Source organism: Lactuca virosa, chromosome 8 (genome assembly GCF_052849685.1).
Source record: "Lactuca virosa cultivar CGN04683 chromosome 8, Lactuca_virosa_CGN04683_v6, whole genome shotgun sequence".
Taxonomy (NCBI): Eukaryota; Viridiplantae; Streptophyta; class Magnoliopsida; order Asterales; family Asteraceae; genus Lactuca; species Lactuca virosa.
In genome coordinates this window covers 311,049,866-311,064,959 of record NC_136433.1, presented here as the reverse complement: position 1 = coordinate 311,064,959, position 15,094 = coordinate 311,049,866, and positions in this window count along the sequence as shown.

Sequence of the window (15,094 nt, the reverse complement as noted above, 5' to 3'; positions counted from 1 at the left end):
AAAAACCATAGCCTATATCTCTCAATACCTCTCTCTCTCCCTCTCTCTCTCTCTCTCTCTTGGTTATTATCACCGCCACACACCACCAACATCACCACCTTATTCCACCACAAAAACCACATTATAACCCCTTCTTTTGATCGGAAAACCACCCAACAACACCTCAATTACAGTCCAATACCTTCCTTTCTCCCTCTCCTATCATTTTCATAAAGAAAGAAATAGAAAAACGACAGCAGGAGTCTGTCAGACCTCTCCTACCACCACCGACCACCCTACTGCCACCCTTCATATTTGGCTGCCACCACCTTGTGTTGTGTTGCTGCTTGATAAGCCTCCTCTCCATTTAACCCTCTTCCCCTTACATCGACCAACTGCCAAATGAAGCCAGGAAACGATAGCAAGAGGCTACTGGAAGTTCACTGCCATCCCTCTCCACCAACTTCTAGAGATCATGTCTCCATTCGACCACTACCTGTTCTGTTGTTGTTTTCTCGTAATTCCACCATCACATCTAATCTTCGAATGTTGCTTTCGTTCGTAAACCACCGATGATTGAATCAATCGAATTTTTTTTGTGTGTGTATGTTTATCGTTGTTTCATGAGAATGAACACAGGATGAGTAACCCCCTCCACTGTTCAAACTTCATTTAAAATTTAATTCTAACCCACCCACCCCCCCCCCCCAATCCAAAAATTCTTTACAAAACAAGACCCACCTCCCCGAATTCCATTTTAAAATGTCTAAAACCTACCACCCCTAAAAAATTGTGTTAAAAACAAATCCAAAACACTCAAACTTCCATTCCATTTAATTATCATACCCCCTCCTTAGAAATCTCTTTCAAAACAAGCCCAAGCATATATACTTTTATTCCAAATATTTAAAACAATCCCTAACTTGGAAATAGTTAACAAACTTGGTCCCACTCTATTTATTTAATTTAGTAAATGGGTCCTATAATTTAGTTAAATTACAAAATGACCCCTACTAATTAATTTATATTAACATTTCCCAGGAAACTAAATTAATCCCGACAGTTCGTTTTAGAAGTGACACATCTCAATTTCTCGCATCAAATTCTTGAAACAAATAAAAAAACCACACATTAAAGTGAGTGTTATGACCCCTATTTTATATGTTTTTGCGGAAGAATACAAGTGCTATTATGCTAGTTAAACCAAAAATACACATAAAATATTATTATGTTATGTAAAAACTATAACTAGCTTACAAAATGTCGGTTTAACATTTATATATTATAAACATATAAACTAGTTTTAAACTTCAATATTTTCATATGTTATGTTGATAAAATGATACAACGATTAAAAATAACATATTTCTTTTTACTATAAAACTTTATGATTTTATGTGACATTGTGTGTCATAAAAACTTTGTAGTATTCCTAAGGATTTGAACTATACACCTAAATGTACAAAGTTTATACATGAAATGTGCTTCGTTATAAAAGATAATGCCTTATACTATACATGCATACTATTATGGGCAGCATCCGTAACTCATATTCATGATCCTTAAATATTTTTGAAGCCTCAATATCCTTAAACATATCCCATGATCCTGACTATTACCACTAATATTTCTAACTCTTGTAACAACTATATTTTCTTTATTTTTCTCACATGTGCAGAACTAGTCAACACAAGACCCATTCTCAATGGAGAGTCATATCAACCAGGCAAAAGACCCATAATACCAAGTCAAATAACGTTCATATGCTGATTCCGGAGGATCCCAAAATTATCGAACTTCTTATACTTACGCTAAACTACAAATGACACATCTATCTAGCACACAATATATACGATTAGCCCTAGCATTACTCTTTTACTCATATTACTTTTATAATCTTTTTAACCTCATATTATAATAAATAAAACACATCAAGGCAGGTGATTATTATCACCTCCCAAGGTTTTATTCTGGAGATACTACAAAGGATCAAGAGATTTCCTTGTAACTCATTTGTCTCACTTTGATTACCATTTGATACTTACATTACACTAACACCACAGCCTCTCATATAATTTGGTCGAATTACACTTGATTAGTTTTTTACCAAAACAATTTGGCGCCCACCGTGCGGTCGTGATGTTTATAATCATTTGAGAATCATGTCTAACAAACCGAGCTTATCCTCTTTGTAACACTCCATTATTTTCTCCTTGTAAAGTCAACCCTAATAAATGAAAGTCAAACATGGTCAAAGTAAAGTCAACTAAATTTTTATTCTATCTTTTATAAGTGAGAGTAATGTATTATATAGGTTAAATCATAGTATTCAAAGTGTTGTGGTGCTAAGAAGTGTATTGCATGATTTCTGAGAAGTCTCGCATACCATTCCTTCTCTTCCTTCCAACCAAACATCAACCTCAGACGGCAAACGGCTTCGGCCGTAAACGAGACCGCAAATGGCTTCGGCCGTAAACGAGGCCACAAACGGCTTCGGCCGCAAACTCATCGGATCTTATCGCCTTGGAAACCAAACCTTATCGCATTGGGGCACGTTCACGGTCGCAAACGCAAATCGCCTTCTGACCACAAATGAGGTTCACGGCCGTAAACCCTCGGGCTGTGAACCCTCGCACATATATATAGATTTCCTTCATTTTTCCTTCATTTCTCACATCTTCCAGCCAAAAACTCTCAAACTCTCTCAAGTATCATCAGCCAAGAACACGAAGAACAACCTCTCTCCTCAAAAACATGCTATAATCATCCCTTATCATCATATTCAAGCAATAATCACTAGTTCTTCACAAGATCTAACAGATATCATTTCTTGATTTTGTTAACACTTCAAGAACATCTTTCAATCTTCTTATATTACATTGAAACCCATTAATTTCACGAAGAACACGAAGAACAAGCACCTGAAAAACCTTTGAATCTTCTTAGGAACTGGTCTAGGATCATCAAGTGTTCATCTTTCCTCAAGAACTTCTGGCCGTAAACACCTTTAGGGCCGTGAACTCCTGGTCGTGAACTCCTGGCCGTGATTTTCAATCATTCCTATGATTATATTTGCTAATTGGTTGCATAAATACTATACAAATTACTATATAGGGCTTGTTTTGCTACAGGATTTCACTCGTGTGTCTAGACATCCTATATCAATTCATCATTTGAATCACCCTCCAAAAGGTGAGTTCATACCCCTGTATTTTCATAGTTTTTACTGTTTTAAGGGGGGTAATACAAGTCTAACACAAGGATTTTTGTGTTATTAAACAAATGGTTTCAAAATACCTTACAAAATGGATTTCAAATTATCTTCAAATCAAATGGTTTCAGTTTATATAAATAAGATTTAAAAGACTTAGGACTGATAACTCACTTTATTTCCTTTTCCTTGTTTGGATGTGGATTCGGGGTATCGGTTATTTGTCCTACTGTCATTTCAATTTTAGTTATCTGTCTTGTATATATATATATATATATATATATATATATATATATATATATATATATATATATATATATATAAAGGTTATTTCATTCAATTACAAATACCCTTTGTAACATGTCGAGCAAGGGGTTGCATTCATGAAAAGTTAGTACCAATATAGAAAGTACATATAAATTATAATAGGTATAACTTATGATTCAAGAATACTAACTCACAAGTCAAGTATACTAGAGTACACTATTTTACAAGAACATGGTTTATAGTATTGTACAAGAACAAGAGTTTGATTCAAAACTAAACAAGAGTATACAACTTTCAAGTACATTCAAGGTATACTAAACAAGGAACATACTTTATGTTGATACTCTCTTTTCAAATTACTTGTATTCTCAGGGAATCAGTAGACAGGTACTCCTCGAGCTTTTGAGAAGATGAAGATGTTTTGAGTCATATTTCATGTATTTTGCTATAACTATTTTGGTGTCAATATACTGTGATTGAACACATGTAAATACTTTTAATTTTAAATACAATGGCTGTTTGTACTTTGATTACTATGATGCATGTGTTTTGATACTACAAATGAAGCCCTCCACCCCCGGACGTTTCCACCGTCTGGTTTGGGGGTGTGACAGATTGATATCAGAGCATTGTTTATAGTGAACTTAGTATATCAATCCATAAAAGATATACAAACTATAAATACATTGGGGCTGAGAGCTCTGACTACAGGTATACTTTTAAAATTTTAAGTATTTTTACAGGAAGTATACTAACACTCATACGTACAAGAACAGTTTCACAATCATAACAACTCAAAAGTATTTGGATGTTGGACATTGCATTCAAACCTGGGCAGTTATGTAATCATATCTGGGATTAATATAACCTGATCAACTATATTGGTTTGAGATATGACCAACATGTGTTTGGGAGTGATGGTAGTGTTGCGACATGTCTAAAACTTACCAACTATACATATACAGAAGAGCTCTAGAACATAACATAAAATTAAAATACTATAGGAGTATTTTAGGCACTATATACAAAATAACAAACATGTGAAAACAAAAGAACCATAGTGAGTAATGCTATAAATATTAAGGGTGTATTACAGTTATATATAATTCAAGTTATATAGACTTAGAATATGTGATCTAGCTTCATTTCCTGTTCCTTTTTTGGTTGTGGAGTTAGAGCAGGATCATTTAATCGAAGGTCGATTATACTCAAGTTATATATAATTAGTATACACTTTGTAGTTATAGTAGTACCCATAACAAGGCATACAAAATTTATTATCTGTTAACTGTAAGTTTTCTCTCGTGGAAACTTGTATTTGCAATCTATCGTTACTAATTATATTCTATATCTCTTATCCCTATTCTCGCTTAGATATCAATGGCTGGATACCATCTCCCCGGAGACCCGTACTTTCCTAATCAGGATAATGGAGGATGGCTCGATGCAGAGCCAGAAGAGAATCATGAAATCCCCTAGAAGATGATTTTGCAGAAGATTCTTCCGATGATGCCGATTCAGGATCAGAAGCCTATAATCCACCACCAGTTGCTTAGAATCTCAATCCACGACAAAACTTCCAAGGTCCGACACCTCTGTGGGCGATAAACTTAGATAGGTGGAGTAACGAACAAGGTTAGAACCATACTTACCAAGGAGACCAAAGTTTCTACAATCTGGACGCAGGAGGCTCAGCAGACAGAGCCCTCCCAGTGTTAGTTCGTCATGTAACATGTAACAATGAACAAGGAAGAGCGGCTATCGACCGAGTCATGAAGGTTGATGCTGCTGCAGGAATCAACACTGTCCACATTTGCAACCTAGAAAACAGTCATCATGCGACAAGGTATCGTACAAATTACCTGATGAGAGAACTAGCAGCATCCCAAGCCTAAGTCAGAGAACTGCGAGAGCGACAAGTAACACAAGAAAGGCGTATGTACGAGATAAAACGCCAGTTAGCCAAATCCAGGGCTGGATCTAGTAGGAAGTAGATTATACTCTACTCGTTCACTACTTACTCTTTTGGTTATAGTCTAAGTCTACGAATATATTCTAGCGTTATTTTTCATGTTTTTCAGTACGACCACGAAAATTTCATTTTCGGTAGGTCGGTTTGATGTCGATGTTTTCCCTGTATTGTGGTATATTGTAGACTTACTTTAAGGTCAAATTTTCCTGAATTTATGTATATAATATGCCAATACAATCGACATGCATTTTTCAAACTCTTTGAAAAATAACCATTCAAATTCATATTATCCTGTTGCAAGTTGTACTTGTAGTATACTTCTATTACCAATTCTTTACAAGATTCATATAGAACTAAGTGTTATAGTTTCGAGATATCATATTCATGTTCACTCTTGATATCTTACCATCTTTTCATCTTTTAACTTTTCTAGTAAAAGATGCCTCCACGGAGAAACCCAAGGCGTGTCAATGTTAATGAAGCGCCAACACCAACTCCGCCACCACCTCCTCAATTTGACGCTGCCATGTTTCAAGTGGCGGTTATGGCAGCTGTCACAACTGCTATGTCTCATATAACTACCACTGGAGCTAGTGGATCAGGAGTTGGTGCGCATCCCTCCAACCACTGCGAAAGTCACGGGCACTCACGAGAGTGTACATATAAGGACTTCTCAAACGCTAAACCCATGACCTTTAACGGGACTGGGGGTGTCATGGCGTTAAGGCAATGGATTGAGAAAACAGAGGCAGTGTTCGAAATCTGCTCCTGTCCGGAAAGCCGCAAGGTTAAAATTGCTGCTTCTACCTTTGCTGATAGAGCCCTAACATGGTGGAACGGCCATGTTAAGTCAATAACCTTGGTAATGGCTAACTCTATAAGTTGGGAGAACTTAAAGACCATGCTGATGCGGGAGTACTCTCCGCGGGGTGAAATTCAGAAGCTTGAACAAGAGCTTTGGGGTCTTACTATGGTTGGTTCAGACATAACAACCTACACAAATCGGTTCTGCGACTTAGCTATTCTATGTCCAGAAATGGTTGCTCTGGAGAGAAAAAAGATTGAAAGGTACATCTGGGGGCTGTCGCCCCAAATTTAGGGAAGTGTCATTGCTTCCAGGCCTGTTACATTTGACAGTGCCAAAGAGTTGGCATATTCCCTTATTGACCACGGAGCCCGTCAAAACTTAGTGGTCGCTACCTCAAAACAACCCAATGGAAACAACAACAATAACAACAACAACAGCAATAAGAAAGGCTGGAATAAGAGAAAGGGCAAATCTTCTCAGGAACCCTCAAAGAAGCAACAATTAATGGCGGTCCATGCTGCTATTGTACCTGCTATTGTTCCTGCTAACCCTGCACCACCACAACGGAAATTGCCGAGAAATGCAGTGTCTGAACTACAACAAAAAGGGCATACTGCTCGATTCTGTAAATCACCACCCCAACCGATTAACCAAGTACCTGCCGCTGGAGTAGGTCAAGCATGTTATGAATGCGGCGAAGTTGGACATTTCAAAAGAGATTGTCCAAAACTAGAAATGCCGGTGGAGTTGGAAGAATACTGGCAATCGGTCACGAAGAGGCTGTCGCAGACCCTATGTTGGTCATGGGTACATTTCTTCTCAACAATACTTATGCATGCATTCTATTTGATTGTGGTGCTGAGAAGAGCTTCGTGAGCCATAATTTTGAGCACCTACTGTAACAAAACTCCCAACCACTAAATGAAACCTTCACAGTAGAAATGGCCTATGGGAAATCCGAATACACTAACGATATATACATAGGATGTACCCTTACCTTGAATAACTTTTCTTTCTCAATAGACCTTATGCCAGTCTCTATCAAAAGCTTCGACGTCATAATTGGTATGGATTGGTTGTGTTCTAACCATGTTGACATCCTATGTTACGAAAGATCCGTACGCCTGAACTTGCCAAATAACGAAACTCTTATCATCTACGACGACAAACCCGGATTGAACCTCCAGATCATTTCTTGTATCAAGGCACAAAAGTATCTTCGCAAAGAGTATTATGCTTTCTTAGCTCACGTAGTAGACAAAAAGCAAGAAGTGAGAGACATCACAAGCATTCCTGAGGTTTTCAATTTTCCTGACATATTTCCCGACGATTTCCGAGGAGTGCCACCTGAACGACAAGTCGAATTCAGAATCGACTTAATCCCAGGGGCTACCCATGTAGCCAAGTCCCCCTATCGTCTTGCACCATCAGAAATGCAGGAATTGTCCAGCCAGCTGAACGAACTCCTTAGTAAAGGCTTCATAAGACAAAGTTTTTCACCATGGGGAGCACTGGTCTTGTTCGTGAAGAAAAAGGATGGAACATTCCTCATGTGCATAGAGTATCGCGAAGTGAATAAACTTACCGTTAAGAATCGATATCCTCTGCCTCACATTGACGATATGTTCGACCAACTTCAAGGTGCGAGCTACTTCTGGAAAATAGACTTGTGATCCGGGTATCACCAGTTACGTATTTTGGAAGAGGATGTTCCCAAAACAACGTTTAGAACTCGTTATGGTCATTATGAGTTTGTAGTAATGCCTTTCGGATTGACGAATGCACCTGCTGTGTTCATGGACTTAATGAACAGAGTGTGTCGTCCGTACCTGGACAAATTTGTCATAGTCTTGATTGACGACATCCTTATCTACTCAAAAAGTGAAGAGGAGCACGGCCAACATCTTCGTCAAGTACTGCAAACTCTGAGAACCGAGAAACTTTATGCGAAGTTCTCGAAATGTAATTTTTGGATCAGGAAGGTAGATTTCCCGGGTCACGTGGTTAGTTCGGAGGGAATACACGTGGACCCATCCAAAATCAAGGCAATTGAGAACTGGACAGCACCCAAAACACCTATAGAGATTCGACAATTCTTAGGTCTTGCTGGCTATTATCGCAGATTCATCCAAAATTTCTCCCGAATTGCTAAACCTCTTACCACCCTGAAACAAAAGGGTGTAACTTTTAGTTGGGGAGAGAAGCAAGAAACAGCGTTCCAAACGCTGAAGTGAGCTTTGTGCAGCGCACCGATCTTGTCTCTACCTGAAGGGACAGAGGATTTTGTAGTGTATTGTGATGCTTCTACCCAAGGGCTTGGATGTGTTCTGATGCAACGAGGAAAGGTTAAATCCTACGCCTCGAGACAGCTTAAGATGCATGAGGTCAACTATACAATGCATGACCTTGAGCTAGGAGCAGTGGTATTTGCTCTGAATATATGAAGACATTACCTATATGACACGAAATGCACAGTATTCACGGACCATAAAAGTCTCCAGCATATCTACGACCAAAAGGAGCTGAACATGAGACAACGACGTTGGGTAGAGCTACTGAACGATTACGAATGTGAGATTTGCTATCACCCTGGTAAAGCCAATGTAGGAGCTGACACCCTTAGCAGAAAAGAATACTCGGGACGTCGAGTAAAGTCGTTGACCATGAAGATCCATTCACACATATCCACACAGATCAAAGAGGCTCAAATCAAGGCCTTAAAACCCAAAAACATGGCACGTGAAACCCTGAGAGGAATGGATAAGAACTTCGAAGTCAGGGATGATGGAGTCTATTTTTTCATGAACCGGATTTGGACACCAAAGTTCGGTGGTTACAGAGACGTGGTTATGAATGAAGTACACAAAACCCGATACTCTATTCATCCAGGTTCAGACAAGATGTATCTGGACCTCAAGATGCTGTACTGGCGGCCTAACATGAAGGCCGAGATTGCTACCTTTGTGGGCAAGTGCCTTACTTGTGCCAAAGTTAAGGTAGAGTACCAGAAACCTTCAGGTTTATTGCATCAACCTGAAATCCCTGAATGGAAATGGGAGTGGATTACGATGGATTTCAAAACTATGTTACCCAAGACATCGGGTGGTTATGATACTATTTGGGTAATCGTCGATAGATTGACCAAATCCGCACACTTCTTACCAATAAAAGAAAACGAAAAGATGGAGAAGCTAACAAGAACTTACATCAGGGAAATAGTGAGACTGCATGGTGTGCCAATATCTATTATTTCTGACCGAGACAGTAGATTCACCTCTCGTTTTTGGCAGTCCTTACAAAACTCTCTGGGAACTAGACTAGACATGAGTACAGCCTACCATCCACAAACTGACGGACAAAGTGAGAGGACGATTCAAACTCTAGAAGATATGTTGCAAGCTTGCGTGATAGACTTTGGAAAGGAATGGAATACTCATTTACCCCTTGTCGAATTCTCTTACAACAACAGTTATCACACTAGCATAAAGGCTGCTCCTTTTGAAGCCCTCTATGGCTGTAAGTGCAGATCACCTCTGTGATGGGCTGAAGTGGGAGATACGCAGCTAGCTAGAGGTCAAGTTCCCGACAACACTCTCATTGGTCCAGAAATCATTCGTGAAACTATAGAGAAAATCGTACAAATTCGGGAGCGACTTAAAGCTTCCAGAGATAGACAGAAAAGCTACGCTGACAAAAGAAGAAAACCTTTGGAATTCCAGGTTGGTGACCGCGTCTTGTTGAAGGTCTCACCCTAGAAAGGCATGATACGCTTTGGAAAGCATGGCAAGCTAAACCCAAGGTACATAGGACCATTTGAGATTATTTACAGAATAGGTCCTGTAGCTTACAAACTCCGACTACCCCAAGAACTAAGTAACATTCATCCTACCTTCCACGTCTCTAACTTGAAAAAGTGCTTATCCGACGAGAATCTTGTAATCCCACTCGAGGAAATCGAGTTAAATGAGAGCCTCAACTTCGTGGAAGAACCCGTAGAGATCTTAGATAGGAAAGTAAAGAGAACCAAACAAAGCCATATCCCTATAGTCAAGGTTCGCTGAAATGCAAAACGGGGACCTGAATTCACTTGGGAACGGGAGGATCAAATGCAACAGAAATATCCACATCTTTTTCCCTTGTCTTTCTGTAACGCTATAGTCCTAATTTCGGGACAAAATTTTCTCTAACCGGGGGGGGGGGGGGGGGGGGGATAATGTAACACTCTATTATTTTCTCCTTGTAAAGTCAACCCTAATCAATAAAAGTCAAACATGGTCAAACTAAAGTCAACTAAAATTTTATTCTATCTTTTATAAGTTAGAGTAATGTATTATATAGGTTAAATCATAGTATTCAAAGTGTTATGGTGTTAAGAAGTGTATTGCATGATTTCCGAGAAGTCTTGCATACCCTTCCTTCTCTTCCTTCCTACCAAACACCAACCTCGGACCGCAAACGGCTTCGGCCGTAAACGAGACCGCAAACGTCTTCGGCGGTAAACGAGGCTGCAAACGGCTTTGGCCGCAAACTCATCGGATCTTATCGCCTCAGAAACCAAACCTTATCGCATTGGGGCACCTTCACGGTCGCAAATGCAAACCGCCTTCTGACCGCAAATAAGGTTCACGGCCGTAAACCCTCGGGCCGTGAACCCTCGCACATATATATAGATTTCCTTAATTTTTCCTTCATTTCTCACATCTTCCAGCCAAGAACTCTCAAACTCTCTCAAGTATCATCAGCCAAGAACACGAAGAACAACCTCTCTCCTCAAGAACATGCTATAATAATCCCTTCTCATCATATTCAAGCAATAATCACTAGTTCTTCACAAGATCTAATAGGTATCATTTCTTGATTTTGTTAACACTTCAAGAACATCTTTCAATCTTCTTATATTAGATTGAAACCCGTTAATTTCATCTACTTTTCATGAAGAACACGTGAAGAACACAAAGAACAAGCACCTAAAAACCTTTGAATCTTCTAAGGAACTGGTCTAGGATCATCAAGTGTTCATCTTTCCTCAAGAACTTCTGGCCGTAAACACCTTCAGGGTCGTGAACTCCTGGCCGTCAACTCCTGGCCGTGAATTCCTGGCCGTGAACACATATCAGCTTCCTTTTTAGCATCTAACACTCCATTTTGTAAGTTATACTTACAAATTACCCCAATTTTCAATCATTCCTATGATTATATTTGCTAATTGGCTGCATAAATACTATACAAATTGATATATAGGGCTTGTTTTGCTACAGGATTTCACTCGTGTGTCTAGACATCCTATATAAATGCATCATTTGAATCACCCTCCAAAAGGTGAGTTCATACCCCTATATTTTCATAGTTTTTACTGTTTCTAGAGGGGGGGGGGGGGGAGGAATACAAGTCTAACACAAGGATTTTTGTGTTATTAAACAAATGGTTTCAAAATACCTTACAAAATGGATTTCAAATTATCTTCAAATCAAATGGTTCCAATTTATGATAAAATGACATCAAGTCATCAAAACTATTTCAAAATGTTAAACAATTTTATAAACTTATATTTTTCCCCAAAAATCATAATTATATATATATATATATATATATATATATATATATATATATATATATATATATATATATATATATATATAAGATTTAAAAGACTTAGGACTGATAACTCACTTTATTTCCTTTTCCTTGTTTGGATGTGGATTTAGGGTATCGGTTATTTGTCCGACTGTCATTTCAATTTTAGTTATATATCTTGTATATATATATATATATATATATATATATATATATATATATATATATATATATATATATATATAAAGGTTATTTCATTCAATTACAAATACCCTTTGTAACATGTCGAGCAAGGGGTTGCATTCATGAACAGTTAGTACCAATACAGAAAGTACATATAAATTATAATAGGTATAATTTATGATTTAAGAATACTAACTCACAAGTAAAGTATACTAGAGTACACTATTTTACAAGAACATGGTTTATACTATTGTACAAGAACAAGAGTTTGATTCAAAACTAAACAAGAGTATACAACTTTCAAGTACATTCATCGTATACTAAACAAGGAACATACTATCAATCATTTATTTCAGAATAATTGGGTTTACATCATACACGTAATGTTTATATGCTTTTTATGAGACAATATATACATGTTGTTTATTCATTTAAACAACATAGTTACAGTCCTGACATTATAACCAGAATCTCCAGTCAGGGATCGAAACAAGTGTGTATAGATCTATATTGGGATTGACAACCCCACACTCGGGCTGCTAGCTACAGTTGGGCATACACACCTATGAGTGACAGTTGTTATCAACAGTTTAAACGCCTTCAAAGCGTTTGTTTCAGGCCATCTAGTCATAGTATGGTTATAATAACTCATTAAAAAGATATTAACAATTCGTTAGTGTATAAATAACTAAACATGAGTACATTTTCAAAGTACTAGTTTACAAGGATACAATTACAGTATTACAATACAATTTACAATAACAGCTGGTGGATCCAGGCACACTCACTTTTACGGTTTATACAAAGGAATACAAATACAGAACATCGATTTACAAACAGAACGGTTTTATGGGATTAAAACTACTTTTCATAAATAGCAGAAAATATAGGATTTTCGGAACAGTTTACATATTCAGAGAACAGAAAACATACTTTTAAACATAAATACTTATGCACTCACTCAACTTTAAGTTGATACCCTCTTTTCAAATTACTTGTATTCTCAGGGAATCAGTAGACAGGTACTCCCCGAGCTTTTGAGAAGATGAAGATGTTTTGAGTCATATTTCATGTATTTTGCTATAACTATTTTGGTGTCAATATACAGTGATTGAACACATGTAAATACTTTTACTTTTAAATACAATGGTTGTTTCTACAGTGATTGAACAAATGAAGTCCTCCACCCCCGGACATTTCTGCCGTCTGGTTTGGGGGTGTGACACTCTTCCTCAAATACTCTCATTTCCTTAAAAAATCTTCCTCCACCAGCAGGTGGAGGTCCCAAAAAACCTTCGAGGCAGCGAAGAAAAATACCTCTCCGGTCTCTACCCAAGGATTTCAGGATCATGTTGTACTGCTTTCCAATAACGAAATCCTCGCTATGATGAAGAGACTGGAACAACAAGTCACTCAATAGAACGAATATAACAGGATGATACTCAAGTAAGTTGAGAGAATGAGGACATAGATCCGCAAGCCGCAGGAAGCAGAATCCTCGATCTTGGAGGCCAAGATCATGAATTTCTACAACACGAGATCCTCATCCAACCACCACGAGATAGGATCTTCAATACCGACCTTTGTTCCTGCCTGGGACACGGTTCCAAGAGAGCAAGCCCACACAATCCAGGATCGCGACGAAACTTTTGGTACTCTCCATAACAAGGATCCTAGTAACTTCATCAACAATAATACCTTTACCACTAAATTTATGAATGTTATGTAGGAATGAGCCCGATCATGGCCAAAGAACTTCAACTGCTACAACAAATGATCTCAATCGTACCTAGATTAGTCCAACCTATACCAAAATTCTTCCTAATAAGCCACGTGATCTCAAGATTCACTCCTATAATCCCTGACACCGAGGTCCTAAAGCGCTTCCAAACCCCTAGCATGAAGCCTTATAACGGGACCATGAATCCTGAAGAGCATGTCGCAGAATACATAGAAAGAATGCATATCATCCCCATTCCCACACACTTGATGGAAGCTTGCCTGTGCAAGGGTTTTGGTTCCACCCTCACAGGATCAGCCTTGAAATGGCTACTTAATGTTCCTCCTGAGTCTATTACTTCATTTACACATTTAATTAGTATTCTTAACAACCAGTTCTCTTATAGCAAAACATTCGAGAAGATCACTAGTGATCTCTATCGGGTGGTTTAGGATCCGAAGGAATCCCTCAGGGATTTCGTGAACAAGTTTGGCAGGGATGCTCTGAGTATCCCCAACATTGACACGGCAATTGCCATGGAAGAAATCAAAATGGGATTAAAGAAAGACTATCCTTTCTACGAAAACCTTGTAATGACTCCATGCAACAGAATGGATGAAGTAAGGAGCAGAGCGCTAAGGTACATAAGGTTCGAAGAGGAAAAGGATATCCAAAAGAGGAGCAACCCACAAAGCTCATATCATAATCCCAATAGGAAGGCTGAATCCTCGACCCAGAGATCCTATAAATCTAAACCTTATTCCATACTCGATCATCATAGGGTCAATGCCATTAAAAATGAAGGGGAGGAAAAGAAATTTCCTAAGATCACTGACTATTGTTTTTTTGTGGATGTTTCTGGTCTAATATTTTTCATGCAGGATCTTGGCGACGAAGTAAAATGGCCAAGAAAGGGAGAAAAGTCCACCACCTAGAAAGACAAGTCCAAATGGTGTGCATAACATGAGGACTTTGGTCGCATTACAGAAGATTGCATAGCCCTAAGAAAATAGATTATTTACATACTCAGCAAAGGATACCTCAAGGAGATACTTGAAAGAAGAAAGGAAAGATCCAAAGAAAAGGATCAGGATCCTCATATGATCCTAAAAAAACCAGTATCCCCTCCTGCTGATGCTAAGGTAATCAATGTGATTTCTGGAGGATCTGACATTTGTGGCACCTCTTATTCTGCAACAAAAAGACATACTAAGTATCAAATATAGAGAAAGAACAAAGGCCACAGAAAAACACATCGATCACAAATGAGAAGGAAATCACTTCGATGAAGCAGATAGAATAGACGTCCACGATCCTCATCACGATAGTCTGGTAATCACTCTTTACACTGCCAACCATTTTTAGAAGGATCCTCATTGA